Here is an 18,093-nt window from a genome sequence, read left to right as displayed (position 1 = left end):
GGTGTGGTCTAATGACATCAACACCCTATATCAGGTGTGCATAATTATTAGGCAACTTCCTTTCCTTTGGCAAAATGGGTCAAAAGAAGGACTTGACAGGCTCAGAAAAGTCAAAAATAGTGAGATATCTTGCAGAGGGATGCAGCACTCTTAAAATTGCAAAGCTTCTGAAGCGTGATCATCGAACAATCAAGCGTTTCATTCAAAATAGTCAACAGGGTCGCAAGAAGCGTGTGGAAAAACCAAGGCGCAAAATAACTGCCCATGAACTGAGAAAAGTCAAGCGTGCAGCTGCCACGATGCCACTTGCCACCAGTTTGGCCATATTTCAGAGCTGCAACATCACTGGAGTGCCCAAAAGCACAAGGTGTGCAATACTCAGAGACATGGCCAAGGTAAGAAAGGCTGAAAGACGACCACCACTGAACAAGACACACAAGCTGAAACGTCAAGACTGGGCCAAGAAATATCTCAAGACTGATTTTTCTAAGGTTTTATGGACTAATGAAATGAGAGTGAGTCTTGATGGGCCAGATGGATGGGCCCGTGGCTGGATTGGTAAAGGGCAGAGAGCTCCAGTCCGACTCAGACGGCAGCAAGGTGGAGGTGGAGTACTGGTTTGGGCTGGTATCATCAAAGATGAGCTTGTGGGGCCTTTTCGGGTTGAGGATGGAGTCAAGCTCAACTCCCAGTCCTACTGCCAGTTCCTGGAAGACACCTTCTTCAAGCAGTGGTACAGGAAGAAGTCTGCATCCTTCAAGAAAAACATGATTTTCATGCAGGACAATGCTCCATCACACGCGTCCAAGTACTCCACAGCGTGGCTGGCAAGAAAGGGTATAAAAGAAGGAAATCTAATGACATGGCCTCCTTGTTCACCTGATCTGAACCCCATTGAGAACCTGTGGTCCATCATCAAATGTGAGATTTACAAGGAGGGAAAACAGTACACCTCTCTGAACAGTGTCTGGGAGGCTGTGGTTGCTGCTGCACGCAATGTTGATGGTGAACAGATCAAAACACTGACAGAATCCATGGATGGCAGGCTTTTGAGTGTCCTTGCAAAGAAAGGTGGCTATATTGGTCACTGATTTGTTTTTGTTTTGTTTTTGAATGTCAGAAATGTATATTTGTGAATGTTGAGATGTTATATTGGTTTCACTGGTAATAATAAATAATTGAAATGGGTATATTTTTTTTTTTGTTAAGTTGCCTAATAATTATGCACAGTAATAGTCACCTGCACACACAGATATCCCCCTAACATAGCTAAAACTAAAAACAAACTGAAAACTACTTCCAAAAATATTCAGCTTTGATATTAATTAGTTTTTTGGGTTCATTGAGAACATGGTTGTTGTTCAATAATAAAATTAATCCTCAAAAATACAACTTGCCTAATAATTCTGCACTCCCTGTATATGCTGAAGCAGAAGGAGGTTCTTCTCAAATAGACTGAGTTTGCCCCCCCGACTGGTGATGACTGCTCCCCTGGTAGCAGTGGGGCTCTACATTTTAGTTTAGAAGGCACTTTCTTTGCAATCAGTCACCTAAAATTAGAAAAAGCTGCTGGACTTGACCACATACCTGGTGACATATAAATCTGAACCCCAGATATGGGCCCCATATGTAAATCTTTTATCTAATGCCACAGCTGCAGATGGAGCCATCCCAAAACTTAGAAGGATGGCAATGATTATCCCAATTTTTAAAAAGGGTGACACTCAAAGCCCATCTAAATATGAACCAATAACATGCAAAAGATTTTTGTAAGACAGGTGTGTGACAAACTGCAGGCCTAGATGGATAACAGTCATATTTTGTCTCCCCTTCAAGCAGGTTTTCATTCCAAAGCCAGCACCTGTGACCAAGCCCTTAGGTTTACTCTCCTCCACTTGAAATATGTTTCATTTAGGGACCTCAAACTTATTCATTGATTTGCAGTCAGCATTTCACATTGTGCCCCACAAGAAACTGTGGGCAGTCCTAATGGAAATGGGGACTCCTGCTGACTTGGTTACCCTGATTGCCAGATCACATGAAGACAATTTTGCCCAGGTGAAATGGGGAAGTATGGGAGAAGTGATGGATGGAATCCACAGTATTATTATCATTATAATTAGGCACTTATAAAGTGTATGGCTATCCTGAGGCATCCCTGCGCAATAGTGTACTGAGCATTGAACAAAAAAAAGCGGAAAGGCAAAAGCTCCCATCCTTAACAAAGAATTCAGAAGGATTGCACAAAAAAAGAAAGGGTATATTTAAGAGCTCCTAGTGCCACCAGAGCATCACTTTTCGTGACGCTCTGGTGCCGCTAAGCACTGCTTCATACTTCAAGGAGGAGTACCGCCACTTTTTTGTGGCTTTACGCCACCTTATAAATATGGGCCACTCCAACGCAGTTTTCTGCATCAGTGAGGCGTGCAATAGGTGTTGCTCTTGGCGTTACACCGCAACAGCCATTGCTTTTGATGATGCCTCAGATTTACGAGTTGTCGTAAACCTGAGGCAGAGGCAAAAACAAACACCACCCCAGGGGTGGCCTTATCATGGCAAAACAAGGAGGGATGTTTTTATTCCTCTTCGTTCTTGTTTTTCTATGTGTGCTGCATTATGCAGCACATATAGAAGAGCAAAATGCCATGGACGATTGCCTATGTGCAGGAAGGGACATCTTCCTGCATATAAATAATCATTCAAAATCACACTTTGGTAATTCTATGTGTGCTGCATTTTGACCACACGTAGAAATGCAAAATCACCATTATAGATTGTTTACCTGCAGGAAGGGAGACCTTCCTGCACATAAACTATCTATCCCTTCAGTGCAGACACCCTTGCACTATGGTGCATGGATGCCTGCATTGGTGCTAGGCAGCTTAATTTAGTGTCTGCGCTGATTGAAATACAAGGGTTGTCATATTCCTCTTAATACGGCACACCTCTGCTTTTCTAGAGTAGCGCAGCGTGGTTCTGCTATTTTTGGCTTTGCACAGCCCTGGGCCACTTTAACATAAATCTGGGCCCAAGTCTAGAGCTGTTTACAGAATGGCATTACTGATTCAGAGGCCCACAAAAGAGTAGGCATAGAATTCCAAAGCTTGGAAACATTGTACTGGAAGGAGTGACCACCTTTCCTGGTTCTGCGAACAAAAGGGACTCTCACTAAATAAGCATTGGAGGAACGCAGAATGCTCAATCTATGGTCCCGTCTGGGTAAGTGACCTACGTGCAATGCAGAGAGATTTAAATTTGTTCCTTTGGTCTATCAGTAATCAATGAAGCATTTTTAGAGCTTGACGGGCTGACTGATGTCTAGGAACGTTACAGAGAAGACAGGTGGCAGATTCTGCACCACTTGGAATTTGTTAATTGTCGATTTAGGGACTCCCAGGTACAATATGTTTCCATAGTCCAGCCGTGAAAGCTTGGGGTTCGGCAGGGGTGCATCCCTACACTTACCATATTTACATTGTTTATAAATGAAGTAGTCAAGAATATCAAAAGCTGAGGAAATGACTCTGCTCTCCTAAACAGCAGAGAGACCACAATTCAGCTCTTTCCAGAAGACTCACTACTAATTTCTAAGACTCCATCAGGTCTCAAGAACTTAGTTAAGTTCATGTGGTTCTGTGCTGCCTGTGTGTTAGAATTAAGGGGGTGATTCTGAGCTTGGCGGGCGGCGGAGCCGCCCGCCAAGCGGGAACCGCCAGAAGACCGTACCGCGGTCAAAAGACCGCGGCGGTCATTCTGGGTTTCCCACTGGGCTGGCGGGCGAACGCCAAAAGGCCGCCCGCCAGCCCAGCGGGAAACACCCTTCCACGAGGAAGCCGGCTCCGAATGGAGCCGGCGGAGTGGAAGGGGTGCGACGGGTGCATTAGCACCCGTCGCGAATTTCAGTGTCAGACACTGGAATTCTAAGTGGGGCCCTCTTACGGGGGCCCCTGCAGTGCCCATGCCCCACGACACCCCATACCGCCATCCTGTTCCTGGCGGCCGAAACCGCCAGGAACAGGATGGTGGTATGGGGGTCGGAATCCCCATGGCGGCGCAGCAAGCTGCGCCGCCATGGAGGATTCCCCTGGGCAGCGGAAAGCCGGCGGGAGACCGCCGACTTTCCATTTCTGGCCGCGGCTCTACCGCCGCGGTCAGAATGCCGAAAGGAGCACCGCCAGCCTGTTGGCGGTGCTCCCGCGGACCACGGCCCTGGCGGTTTTTACCGCCAGGGTCAGAATGACCGCCTAAATGTGTCCAAAACCAAATTTATGGTATTTGGAAAGAGTAAAACCAGAAAAGGCACTGTAAAAATCAACGGCAAACCCCTTGAAAGAGTCTATGGCTTTAACTATCTGGGTGTCAGGTTGACTGAAAAGCTCAGCTGGAAATCACAGCTTTGCAAAAGTTCCTTGTCCCTGAAGCAAGATTGGAACACCATATTGCTATTTTATAAGCCAACACAATTGAGACCTATATCTCCTGCCTTGGAAGTCTATCGGGATAGAACTCATAGTATTGCACTTTATGGTGCTGAGATGAGGGGACACGTGGATATGTGGAAACTAACAGTAAATGAAAATAATGTTATTAGATCTCTTGTTGTGGTCCAGATCAGTACTCCATTATCCCTGTTGTTCTTTCATTTGACTATCAAACGATTATGGTGTGTTGCCCAATTGAGATCTTTGACATATTGGGTAAGAATTTGGACCACACCTGAGCCATCTGACTACCAATACACTCTGACTGAATTATTGAAGAGGAATAATGTTCTGAATATTTCTTTTTAAAAAAAATTCTCAACCTGGTTCAAGAATCTTGAGTTGACAAGATTATAGCGGTATTCAGAGGAAATTTAGAAACCAGATATTCTGGTCCTACAATTCAAGTACTGGACATATGTTAGTAATCAGTATGTGGCAGGTGCTGTGGCAGGTTGCCTATAAGACCAGTTTTTTTCATTCTAAGCTATGCTCCAAGTTTGAACTCTTCCTGGAACTTATTACTTCCCCTTCGCTAAAAGTCTATGGTGGTCATTACAACCCTGGCGGACGGTGTGAAAGCAGCGGTAAGACCGCCAACAGGCCGGCGGTAAAAAAATTGGAATTACGACTGTGGCGGAAACTGCCAACAAAGACAACCACTTTAACACTCCGACCGCCACGACGGTACAGACAAACAGCTTGGCGGTCACCGCCAACAGACAGACGGAAGACAAAGTACCGCCCACAGTATCACAACCTACCAATCCGCCACCTTTTCCGGGGAGGATTCACCGCGGACAAAAACACGGCGGAAACCGGACTTCAAAGGGAAAACGCTCACCTCTACACACCCCACGAGGAATCCGGATGCCATGGAACCCGAGCTGCACATCCTGCCAGCCCTCATCTTCTGCCTCCTCTACCAGGAGCATGAACGCCGGCAGCGAAGACAACAGTGAGTACTGCACCTACGACACAGGGGAGGGTAAAAACAGGGACACACACACGCAACACCCCCACCCTCACCCACTACAACACACACACTAATACATATTTATACATTATAGTTACACCCCCTAAACCCCCTGGAAGAATGCAAAGACAAAAGGAAATGAGTGTAACCATTGTAATATATTAAAATCAAGTACTCAAAAATATATATATATATACACCATAAACAAAATATACACCAAGCTTAGTAGTGCAGGTAGTGCTCCATTGAAGTCCGTGGAACACTGGGCCCACACGGTATGGGCGAGGCCCACACAAGATCCCTGACCATGACAGAGAGAACACTGCAGGGGCATTAGAGAGCAAGAAAACAGGCACCTCAGGGGGAGGGAAAGGGGGGGCACCTCAGCCGGTTGAGTGCACAACGCCAAATCCACGAGGGGGCCACATGCCCACTGTTCAATCCTGGGGAGTGCAAAGCCACAGTCTCTCAAGTCTCTACAGTGGGTGGTTTGCCCACTGTTCAATCCTGGGGAGTGCAAAGCCACAGTCTCTCAAGTCTCTACAGTGGGTGGTTTGTCCACTGTTCAATCCTGGGGAGTGCAAAGCCACAGTCTCTCAAGTCTCTACAGTGGGTGGTTTGCCCACTGCCATATCCTGGGGAGTGCAAAGCCACAGTCTCTCAAGTCTCTACAGTGGGTGGTTTGCCCACTGTTCAATCCTGGGAGTGCAAAGCCACAGTCTCTCAAGTGGATGACAGTCTCCACTGGTTCTGGAGGGGGCATGGTGCCTAGAGTGCTTTATCCTGCTAAGGACAGAGGTAGTGGATGTATCTCTCCACTGGTTCTGGAAGGGGCATGGTGCCCAGAGTGCTTCATCCTGCTAAGGACAGAGGTAGTGGATGCCTTTCTCCACTGGTTCTAGAGGGGGCATGGTGCCCAGGGTGCTTCATCCTGTTAAGGACAGAGGTAGTGGATGGCAATATCCACTGGTTCTGGAGGGGGCTCTGTGCCCAGAGTGCTTCATCCTGCTCGTGACGGACTCAGTAGCGTCAGTGCCCTTGGGGCTCATGGGCCAGTGGTGCTTGAGGCGGCGGTGCCCTGTTCAGCGGTGCATGAGGCGGCGGTGTCCTGTTCAGTGGTGCTTGAGGCGGCGGTGCCCTGTTCAGCGGTGTTTGTAGTGGCGGTGCCCTCTTCAGCGGTGCTTGAGGCGGCGGGCTCCGTTGCAGTGACTCAGCTGCTGGTGGTCCTCTCTGTCCCAGCGGGGCTTGTACTGGCGGTCCTCTCTGTCCCAGCGGGGCTTGTGCTGGCGGTCCTCTCTGTCCCAGCGGGGCTTGTGCTGGCGGTCCTCTCTAGCCCAGCGGGGCTTGTGCTGGCGGGCCTCTCTCTGTCCAAGTGGGGCTTGTACTGGCGGTCCTCTCTGTCCCAGCAGGGCTTGTGCTGGTGGTCCTCTCTGTACCAGCGGGGCTTGTGCTGGCGGTCCTCTCTAGCCCAGCAGGGCTTGTGCTGGTGGTCCTCTCTAGCTCAGAAGGGCTTGTGCTGGTGGTGGCCTCCTGGGCAGCAGGGCAGGTGCTGGCAGTGGCCTCATGGGCAGTGGGGATGAAGGCGGTGGCCTCCTGGGCAGCGGGGATGATGGCGGTGGCCTCCTGGGCATCGGGGATGATGGCGGTCTCCTCTGTCGTGCTGCTTTTCCCAGACTTTCCGGGTTTCTTGTGGCCCTTCCCCACCTTGGAAGGTGTCGCAGCTGACTCTACACTCCCACCGGGACCCCTGGGAACGGCTTTGGTGGCTGGAGTCTTCTCCCTCTCCCACCGGGCACTGGCCAACTTTTGATGCTTGACAGCTGGGGGACTGTCCGTGCTGTGGCTCTGTGCCACACTGGCTTCCCTGGTGGCCGGTGCACTCCAGATTTCGGTGACTACAGGCACCACTGGTCCCGGAGATGTTGTGGCTGAGGTGCTAGGTTGGGACCTGTAGAGTCGGGCCCTAGGAGACGGACGGGGTGAGCAAGGTGTGGGAAATAGGTCAAGGTTGGACAGGAAAAGTTTTTGGGAGACACTGGGACGGGTAGCTGGAGGGGGTTTGGGAGTGGAGGAAGAGGTTGTGGTTGTAGGAGGTGTTCGTTTGGTGACTTAGGGTGAAGGTGCATGCGCTGGAGGCTGTAGCGAGGTGGATGGCTGTTGGGTGGGTGTGTGCCTGCGTTTATGTATCTTGGGAGGTGGCGTCACAGACACACTGGGAGAGGACACAGGGGATGTGTGAATGGTAGTGAGGGTGGTGACTGCACATGAGCGGGGTGTGCTGGTGGGTGTGCTGGTGATGGCAGTAGTGGCAGTAGATGTAGTGCATGCAGGTGTGAGTGTAGACGAGACTGGGAGGGAGGAGGGAGACGAGGAGGAGGGGGACACAGTGGAGGCAGTGGATGTTGGTGTGTCTGCATGTGTGTGATGCTTGCGTGAGTGTCTGTGGGATGTGTGGTGCTTATGTTTGCCTGAGCTTCCCTTGTGTGTTGACATGTGTGTTTGCTGGTCTGAAGATGTGCTTGGGATAGGCTGGGGTAGAGGGGATTGGGTCTGGGTGGAGGAAGTTGGAGGGGGGATGCTAGAGACGGGGACAATGGCTGCCATCAGTGCAGAGGCCAGAGTCTGTAAAGCTCGCTGAAGGGCCGTCTGACCAGAATGAATGCCCTCCAGGAATGCATTGGTTTGTTGCAACTGCCTTTCGACACCCAGGATGGAATTCAAAATGGTAGACTGCCCAACAGTGAGGGACCTGAGGAGGTCAATGGCCTCCTCACTGAGGGCAGCAGGGGTGACTGGGGCAGAACCTGAGGTGCCTGGGGCGAAGGTGATGCCCACCCTCCTGGGTGAGCGGGCACGGGGCAATGGCTGAGGAGCTGCTGGGAGGGCGGTGCTGGTGGGGGGGAGGCGGCTGTACTCGTAGATGCGGGAGGCACAGATGTTGCCGCCACCACAAGGGAGCTCCCATCAGAGGACGAGTCCGTGTCGCTGGTGTCAGCTCCTGTCCACGAGTTTCTCCAACTCCTCCGATGTGAAGGCAGGGGCCCTTTCCCCAGACACTCGAGCCATTGTCTCTTCCAGACCGAGGTCACAGCAGCACCTGCAGTGTAGGTCCTCTCCTGTCGAAGATCAGGTATCGAGTGATTGAACAGATAGAAAATGGCGGTCACGTCCGCGGCGGTGCGTACCGTTACCGCCGGCGTACATCCTCATTGGCTCCTGGGTCCCATAGGGTCCAATGTTAACCAATGCAGCATTGCGCCGCGGTCTTTGACCGCCTACCACGACGGTGTACAACGCCAGCGCATTTACCTCACATCCCATTGTCCCACTTTAGAGGTCAGGCAGCCGCTATTTCAGGGGCCCACATGGCTTCATTTTTAACTGCGTCAGACATACCTAGGCCTAGACTCAACACACATACAGGCCACTTTTCGGATTAGGATTTGTGTTCTGTGTAAGCTGTGGGTACGTACCTCCGAGTTGTTTGACTCTGTGCTCGCTGTTGTCCTTCATAGGCACCGTCCGCTGGGACATGTGAGGAGATGGCGGCATACTCCGGTGTACAGACCGCTGGTGGACCTGTCGACAATGGAGGAAAGACATGTGATCATCACATACAGGCTTGACCGTGCCACAATCCAGGAACTGTGTACCCAGCCGGAGCCAGACCTGATGTCAGCTATCCGCCATCCCACATGAATCCCCCCTCAAGTGCAGGTGCTGTCAATGCTCCATTTCCTTGCAAGTGGGTCATTTCAAACAACAGTGGCCATAGCATCAGGGATGTCCCAGCCTATGTTTTCAAACGTGTTGTCCAGAGTGTTGTCTGCCCTGCTGAAACACATGCGGAGCTACATAGTTTTCCCTCAGGTTGAGGATTTGCCTACAGTGAAAGGTGATTTCTATGCCCTGGGACATATCCCCAACATCATAGGTGCCATTCATGGGACACATGTGGCTTTAGTCCCCCCCGCAGGAGTGAACAGGTGTACAGAAACCGGAAGAGTTATCATTCCATGAATGTGCAGATGGTATGTTTGGCAGACCAGTACATCTCCCATGTGAATGCCAAGTTCCCTGGCTCAGTGTATGACGCCTACATCCTGCGAAATAGCAGCATCCCTTATGTGATGGGGCAGCTCCAGAGGCACCGTGTGTGGCTATTAGGTGAGCACCTGGAAGCAAGACAGTGGGAATGGTTGTCTGGGTCTGGGGATATCCCTACAGGTTAGTGTGTGTCTAACAGTTGTCCCTCGCCATTTGCAGGTGACTCTGGTTACCCCAACCTGTCATGGCTACTGACCCCAGTGAGGAATCCCAGGACAAGGGCAGAGGAACGCTACAATGAGGCCCATGGGCGAACACAGCGGATAATCGAGCGGACCTTCGGCCTCCTGAAGGCCAGGTTCAGGTGCCTCCATATGACAGGTGGATCCCTATTCTACTCACCAAAAAAGGTGTGCCAGACCATCGTTGCCTGCTGTATGCTTCGCAACTTAGCTTTGCGACGACAGGTGCCTTTTCTGCAGGAGGATGGTCCAGATGGCGGTGTTGTTGCAGCTGTGGAGCCTGTGGAGAGTGAAGACGAGGAAGCAGAAGAAGAGGACATGGACAACAGGGACTCGGTGATCCTGCAATATTTCCAGTGAGACACAGGTAAGAATACAAACCTGCCCACTACATGTACTTTAACACTACTATATCTCTACTGTCTGTCGTTTTCACCCAGTGTATGGTCACTGAGTTGTTACTTTCCCTTACGATTTCACAGATGTGGGTCCCACTGTGTGACATCTGCTTTGATTTCTCATGGACTAGAGCTATGTGACATAGGTATGTTGACATTACGATTGAAAGAGCTTTTTGCCACAGTAATTGCTAATACACTATTCCGAAATCACAGACTGACTCCAGATTGTTTTGTGATTTAAGGGTGTTTATTTAAGTGCTCAATATTGGAGGGGGTTGGTTGCAAAATGGTGAGGGGTGATGGTGGAGGAATGTCCATGGCAGAGTCCAGTCTATTAGTCACACAGGTGCATTGCCCAAATGGGCATAGGAAGTGGAGCTGGGGCAGTTTAAGAATGGACAGGGTGACAAAGTGGGACAGAAGGATGACATTCAGGGTGGTCTCATTTCTTGGCGGGGTCTTGGCATCGCTCTTTGTCTTTGTTCTGGATCTCAGGGACCATTTGCGGGGTGGTTCTCCCTCTGCAGGGGGTAGGGTGCTGGTGCGTGGTCCTGTGCTGGTGCCTCCTGTCCACTAGCGCCGGCGGAGGTGGTGGGCAGTTCATCGTCCATGCTAGTGTCAGGGGCCCCTTGTTGTGCCACAGTGTCCCTCCTGGTGTTGAGTACTTCCTTCAGCACCCCTAAAGTTGTGCCCAGGGTGGAATTGATGGCTCTGAGTTCCTCCCTGAAGCCCAAATACTGTTTTTCTTGCAGGCGCTGGGTCTCCTGAAACTTGGCCAGTACCGTTGCCATCGTCTCCTGGGAGGGCGGTGCTGGTGGGGGGGAGGCGGATGTACCCGTAGATGCGGGAGGCACAGATGTTGCCGCCACCACAAGGGAGCTCCCATCAGAGGACGAGTCTGTGTCGCTGGTGTCAGCTCCTGTCCCCGCTGTGGAGCTCCCCTCGCCCTCCGTTCCACTGGTGAACTCCGAGTCCGTTGTCTCGCCCTCCATGGCGATGTGGGATGCAGCTCCCTCGTGCTCCGGTGCCACTGCTCCTCCGCCTGATGATGCTGATGCACACAAGAACAGGGAGACCACAAAAAGGGGGGGGGGGTGACAGAAGAAAGACATGTTCAGTGCATGCATTACCACTATCTTTGGTGGACACGACAGACACAGAAGCCCCCTGCACTACGCCTCGTCCTTGGGCTCCACTGTCCAATCCCTGGCAGATGGCCTACAAGGCTATGGCCGACATCTGCACACATGGATGACATAGGGGCATGACTAGGTGTACTTGGCACTCTGCAGAGGTGGGGTGGGGTGCCACATGGGCTGCCTTACGGAGGGACCTTGCCTACTAAACTCCCCCTGGCCTAGGGAAACCCACAGCCCACCTCCCCCACCCAGACACCACCACTGCGCGCAAAATCAGCAGGATGAGAGTGTACTCACCCCCTTGTGACTGCTGTGATGCCCTCAAGCGCCCATCCAACTCCGGGTACACCACCGCCAGGATCCTGAACATCAGGGAGGTCATGGTGCGATGGGCACCCCTCCCACGTTGGGAGGCCATCCCCAGCTGAGCCTCTGTGTCTTCTTGCTCCAGCGGCGAATGTCCTCCCATCTTTTCTGGCAGTGAGTGCTCCGTCTGTGGTAGACCCCCAGGGTCTGGACGTCCTTGGCGAATGCACGCCAAATATATTTTTTCTGGTGGGCGCTGACCTACATGAATTGCACAGGGGGAAGAGAAACTTATTACCAACTGCACCGTCACAGTCATTGGCCCCCATCCCTACCCTTACCATGTGGCACATGCACTCACCATCGTTTCATGCACACCGCAATCTCCCCCCTTCCTTCTTACATCCACCCCACTCCACACAGGCATAGCCCATACAACATGCTCCCAGTGTACTTACCTGTTTGTCTGGAGGACCGTAGAGTAGCGTGTACTGGGGAGGACCCCCATCCACAAGTTTCTCCAACTCCTCCGATGTGAAGGCAGGAGCCCTTTCCCCAGACACTCGAGCCATTGTCTCTTCCAGACCGAGGTCACAGCAGCACCTGCAGTGTAGGTCCTCTCCTGTCGAAGATCAGGTATCGAGTGATTGAACAGATAGAAAATGGCGGTCACGTCCGCGGCGGTGCGTACCGTTACCGCCGGCGTACATCCTCATTGGCTCCTGGGTCCCATAGGGTCCAATGTTAACCAATGCAGCATTGCGCTGCGGTCTTTGACCGCCTACCACGACGGTGTACAACGCCAGCGCATTTACCTCACATCCCATTGTCCCACTTTAGAGGTCAGGCAGCCGCTATTTCAGGGGCCCACATGGCTTCATTTTTAACTGCGTCAGACATACCTAGGCCTAGACTCAACACACATACAGGCCACTTTTCGGATTAGGATTTGTGTTCTGTGTAAGCTGTGGGTACGTACCTCTGAGTTGTTTGACTCTGTGCTCGCTGTTGTCCTTCATAGGCACCGTCCGCTGGGACATGTGAGGGAGGAGATGGCGGCATCCTCCGGTGTACAGACCGCTGGTGGACCTGTCGACAATGGAGGAAAAACATGTGATCATCACATACAGGCTTGACCGTGCCACAATCCAGGAACTGTGTACCCAGCCGGAGCCAGACCTGATGTCAGCTATCCGCCATCCCACATGAATCCCCCCTCAAGTGCAGGTGCTGTCAATGCTCCATTTCCTTGCAAGTGGGTCATTTCAAACAACAGTGGCCATAGCATCAGGGATGTCCCAGCCTATGTTTTCAAACGTGTTGTCCAGAGTGTTGTCTGCCCTGCTGAAACACATGCGGAGCTACATCGTTTTCCCTCAGGTTGAGGATTTGCCTACAGTGAAAGGTGATTTCTATGCCCTGGGACATATCCCTAACATCATAGGTGCCATTGATGGGACACATGTGGCTTTAGTCCCCCCCGCAGGAGTGAACAGGTGTACTGAAACCGGAAGAGTTATTATTCCATGAATGTGCAGATGGTATGTTTGGCAGACCAGTACATCTCCCATGTGAATGCCAAGTTCCCTGGCTCAGTGCATGACGCCTACATCCTGTGAAATAGCAGCATCCCTTATGTGATGGGGCAGCTCCAGAGGCACCGTGTGCGGCTATTAGGTGAGCACCTGGAAGCAAGACAGTGGGAATGGTTGTCTGGGTCTGGGGATATCCCTACAGGTTAGTGTGTGTCTAACAGTTGTCCCTCGCCATTTGCAGGTGACTCTGGTTACCCCAACCTGTCATGGCTACTGACCCCAGTGAGGAATCCCAGGACAAGGGCAGAGGAACGCTACAATGAGGCCCATGGGCGAACACAGCGGATAATCGAGCGGACCTTCGGCCTCCTGAAGGCCAGGTTCAGGTGCCTCCATATGACAGGTGGATCCCTATTCTACTCACCAAAAAAGGTGTGCCAGACCATCGTTGCCTGCTGTATGCTTCACAACTTAGCTTTGCGACGACAGGTGCCTTTTCTGCAGGAGGATGGTCCAGATGGCGGTGTTGTTGCAGCTGTGGAGCCTGTGGAGAGTGAAGACGAGGAAGCAGAAGAAGAGGACATGGACAACAGGGACTCGGTGATCCTGCAATATTTCCAGTGAGACACAGGTAAGAATACAAACCTGCCCACTACATGTACTTTAACACTACTATATCTCTACTGTCTGTCGTTTTCACCCAGTGTATGGTCACTGAGTTGTTACTTTCCCTTACGATTTCACAGATGTGGGTCCCACTGTGTGGCATCTGCTTTGATTCCTCATGGACTAGAGCTGTGTGACATAGGTATGTTGACATTACGATTGAAAGAGCTTTTTGCCACAGTAATTGCTAATACACTATTCCGAAATCACAGACTGACTCCAGATTGTTTTGTGATTTAAGGGTGTTTATTTAAGTGCTCAATATTGGAGGGGGTTGGTTGCAAAATGGTGAGGGGTGATGGTGGAGGAATGTCCATGGCAGAGTCCAGTCTATTAGTCTCACAGGTGCATTGCCCAAATGGGCATAGGAAGTGGAGCTGGGGCAGTTTAAGAATGGACAGGGTGACAAAGTGGGACAGAAGGATGACATTCAGGGTGGTCTCATTTCTTGGCGGGGTCTTGGCATCGCTCTCTGTCTTTGTTCTGGATCTCAGGGACCGTTTGCGTGGTGGTTCTCCCTCTGCAGGGGGTGGGGTGCTGGTGTGGTGGTCCTGTGCTGGTGCCTCCTGTCCACTAGCGACGGCGGAGGTGGTGGGCAGTTCATCGTCCATGCTAGTGTCAGGGGCCCCTTGTTGTGCCACAGTGTCCCTCCTGGTGTTGAGTACTTCCTTCAGCACCCCTACGGTGGTGCCCAGGGTGGAATTGATGGCTCTGAGTTCCTCCCTGAAGCCCAAATACTGTTTTTCCTGCAGGCGCTGGGTCTCCTTAAACTTGGCCAGTACCGTTGCCATCGTCTCCTGGGAGGGCGGTGCTGGTGGGGGGGGAGGCGGCTGTACCCGTAGATGCGGGAGGCACAGATGTTGCCGCCACCACAAGGGAGCTCCCATCAGAGGACGAGTCCGTGTCGCTGGTGTCAGCTCCTGTCCCCGCTGTGGAGCTCCCCTCGCCCTCCGTCCCACTGGTGAACTCCGAGTCCGTTGTCTCGCCCTCCATGGCGATGTGGGATGCAGCTCCCTCGTGCTCCAGTGCCACTGCTCCTCCGCCTGATGATGCTAATGCACACAAGAACAGGGAGACCACAAAAAGGGGGGGGGGGCGACAGAAGAAAGACATGTTCAGTGCATGCATTACCACTACCGTTGGCGGACACAACAGACACAGAAGCCCCGTGCACTACGCTGCGCTCTTGGGCTCCACTGTCCAATCCCTGGCAGATGGCCTACAAGGCTATGGCCGACATCTTCACACATGGATGACACAGGGGCATGACTAGGTGTCCTTGGCACTCTGCAGAGGTGGGGTGGGGTGCCACATGGGCTGCCTTACGGAGGGACCTTGCCTACTAAACTCCCCCTGGCCTAGGGAAACCCACAGCCCACCTCCCCCACCCAGACACCACCACTGCGCGCAAAATCAGCAGGATGAGAGTGTACTCACCCCCTTGTGACTGCTGTGATGCCCTCAAGCGCCCATCCAACTCCGGGTACACCACCGCCAGGATCCTGAACATCAGGGGGGTCATGGTGCGATGGGCACCCCTCCCACGTTGGGAGGCCATCCCCAGCTGAGCCTCTGTGTCTTCTTGCTCCAGCGGCGAATGTCCTCCCATCTTTTCTGGCAGTGAGTGCTCCGTCTGTGGTAGACCCCCAGGGTCTGGACGTCCTTGGCGAATGCACGCCAAATATATTTTTTCTGGTGGGCGCTGACCTACATGAATTGCACAGGGGGAAGAGAAACTTATTACCAACTGCACCGTCACAGTCATTGGCCCCCATCCCTACCCTTACCATGTGGCACATGCACTCACCATCGTTTCATGCACACCGCAATCTCCCCCCTTCCTTCTTACATCCACCCCACTCCACACAGGCATAGCCCATACAACATGCTCCCAGTGTACTTACCTGTTTGTCTGGAGGACCGTAGAGTAGCGTGTACTGGGGAGGACCCCCATCCACAAGTTTCTCCAACTCCTCCGATGTGAAGGCAGGAGCCCTTTCCCCAGACACTCGAGCCATTGTCTCTTCCAGACCGAGGTCACAGCAGCACCTGCAGTGTAGGTCCTCTCCTGTCGAAGATCAGGTATCGAGTGATTGAACAGATAGAAAATGGCGGTCACGTCCGCGGCGGTGCGTACCGTTACCGCCGGCGTACATCCTCATTGGCTCCTGGGTCCCATAGGGTCCAATGTTAACCAATGCAGCATTGCGCTGCGGTCTTTGACCGCCTACCACGACGGTGTACAACGCCAGCGCATTTACCTCACATCCCATTGTCCCACTTTAGAGGTCAGGCAGCCGCTATTTCAGGGGCCCACATGGCTTCATTTTTAACTGCGTCAGACATACCTAGGCCTAGACTCAACACACATACAGGCCACTTTTCGGATTAGGATTTGTGTTCTGTGTAAGCTGTGGGTACGTACCTCTGAGTTGTTTGACTCTGTGCTCGCTGTTGTCCTTCATAGGCACCGTCCGCTGGGACATGTGAGGGAGGAGATGGCGGCATCCTCCGGTGTACAGACCGCTGGTGGACCTGTCGACAATGGAGGAAAAACATGTGATCATCACATACAGGCTTGACCGTGCCACAATCCAGGAACTGTGTACCCAGCCGGAGCCAGACCTGATGTCAGCTATCCGCCATCCCACATGAATCCCCCCTCAAGTGCAGGTGCTGTCAATGCTCCATTTCCTTGCAAGTGGGTCATTTCAAACAACAGTGGCCATAGCATCAGGGATGTCCCAGCCTATGTTTTCAAACGTGTTGTCCAGAGTGTTGTCTGCCCTGCTGAAACACATGCGGAGCTACATCGTTTTCCCTCAGGTTGAGGATTTGCCTACAGTGAAAGGTGATTTCTATGCCCTGGGACATATCCCTAACATCATAGGTGCCATTGATGGGACACATGTGGCTTTAGTCCCCCCCGCAGGAGTGAACAGGTGTACTGAAACCGGAAGAGTTATTATTCCATGAATGTGCAGATGGTATGTTTGGCAGACCAGTACATCTCCCATGTGAATGCCAAGTTCCCTGGCTCAGTGCATGACGCCTACATCCTGTGAAATAGCAGCATCCCTTATGTGATGGGGCAGCTCCAGAGGCACCGTGTGCGGCTATTAGGTGAGCACCTGGAAGCAAGACAGTGGGAATGGTTGTCTGGGTCTGGGGATATCCCTACAGGTTAGTGTGTGTCTAACAGTTGTCCCCCGCCATTTGCAGGTGACTCTGGTTACCCCAACCTGTCATGGCTACTGACCCCAGTGAGGAATCCCAGGACAAGGGCAGAGGAACGCTACAATGAGGCCCATGGGCGAACACAGCGGATAATCGAGCGGACCTTCGGCCTCCTGAAGGCCAGGTTCAGGTGCCTCCATATGACAGGTGGATCCCTATTCTACTCACCAAAAAAGGTGTGCCAGACCATCGTTGCCTGCTGTATGCTTCACAACTTAGCTTTGCGACGACAGGTGCCTTTTCTGCAGGAGGATGGTCCAGATGGCGGTGTTGTTGCAGCTGTGGAGCCTGTGGAGAGTGAAGACGAGGAAGCAGAAGAAGAGGACATGGACAACAGGGACTCGGTGATCCTGCAATATTTCCAGTGAGACACAGGTAAGAATACAAACCTGCCCACTACATGTACTTTAACACTACTATATCTCTACTGTCTGTCGTTTTCACCCAGTGTATGGTCACTGAGTTGTTACTTTCCCTTACGATTTCACAGATGTGGGTCCCACTGTGTGACATCTGCTTTGATTCCTCATGGACTAGAGCTGTGTGACATAGGTATGTTGACATTACGATTGAAATAGCTTTTTGCCACAGTAATTGCTAATACACTATTCCGAAATCACAGACTGACTCCAGATTGTTTTGTGATTTAAGGGTGTTTATTTAAGTGCTCAATATTGGAGGGGGTTGGTTGCAAAATGGTGAGGGGTGATGGTGGAGGAATGTCCATGGCAGAGTCCAGTCTATTAGTCTCACAGGTGCATTGCCCAAATGGGCATAGGAAGTGGAGCTGGGGCAGTTTAAGAATGGACAGGGTGACAAAGTGGGACAGAAGGATGACATTCAGGGTGGTCTCATTTCTTGGCGGGGTCTTGGCATCGCTCTCTGTCTTTGTTCTGGATCTCAGGGACCGTTTGCGTGGTGGTTCTCCCTCTGCAGGGGGTGGGGTGCTGGTGTGGTGGTCCTGTGCTGGTGCCTCCTGTCCACTAGCGACGGCGGAGGTGGTGGGCAGTTCATCGTCCATGCTAGTGTCAGGGGCCCCTTGTTGTGCCACAGTGTCCCTCCT

The sequence above is a fragment of the Pleurodeles waltl genome, chromosome 7, assembly GCF_031143425.1.
Source record: "Pleurodeles waltl isolate 20211129_DDA chromosome 7, aPleWal1.hap1.20221129, whole genome shotgun sequence".
NCBI lineage: Eukaryota > Metazoa > Chordata > Amphibia > Caudata > Salamandridae > Pleurodeles > Pleurodeles waltl.
Note: the sequence above shows the minus strand (reverse complement) of the source record.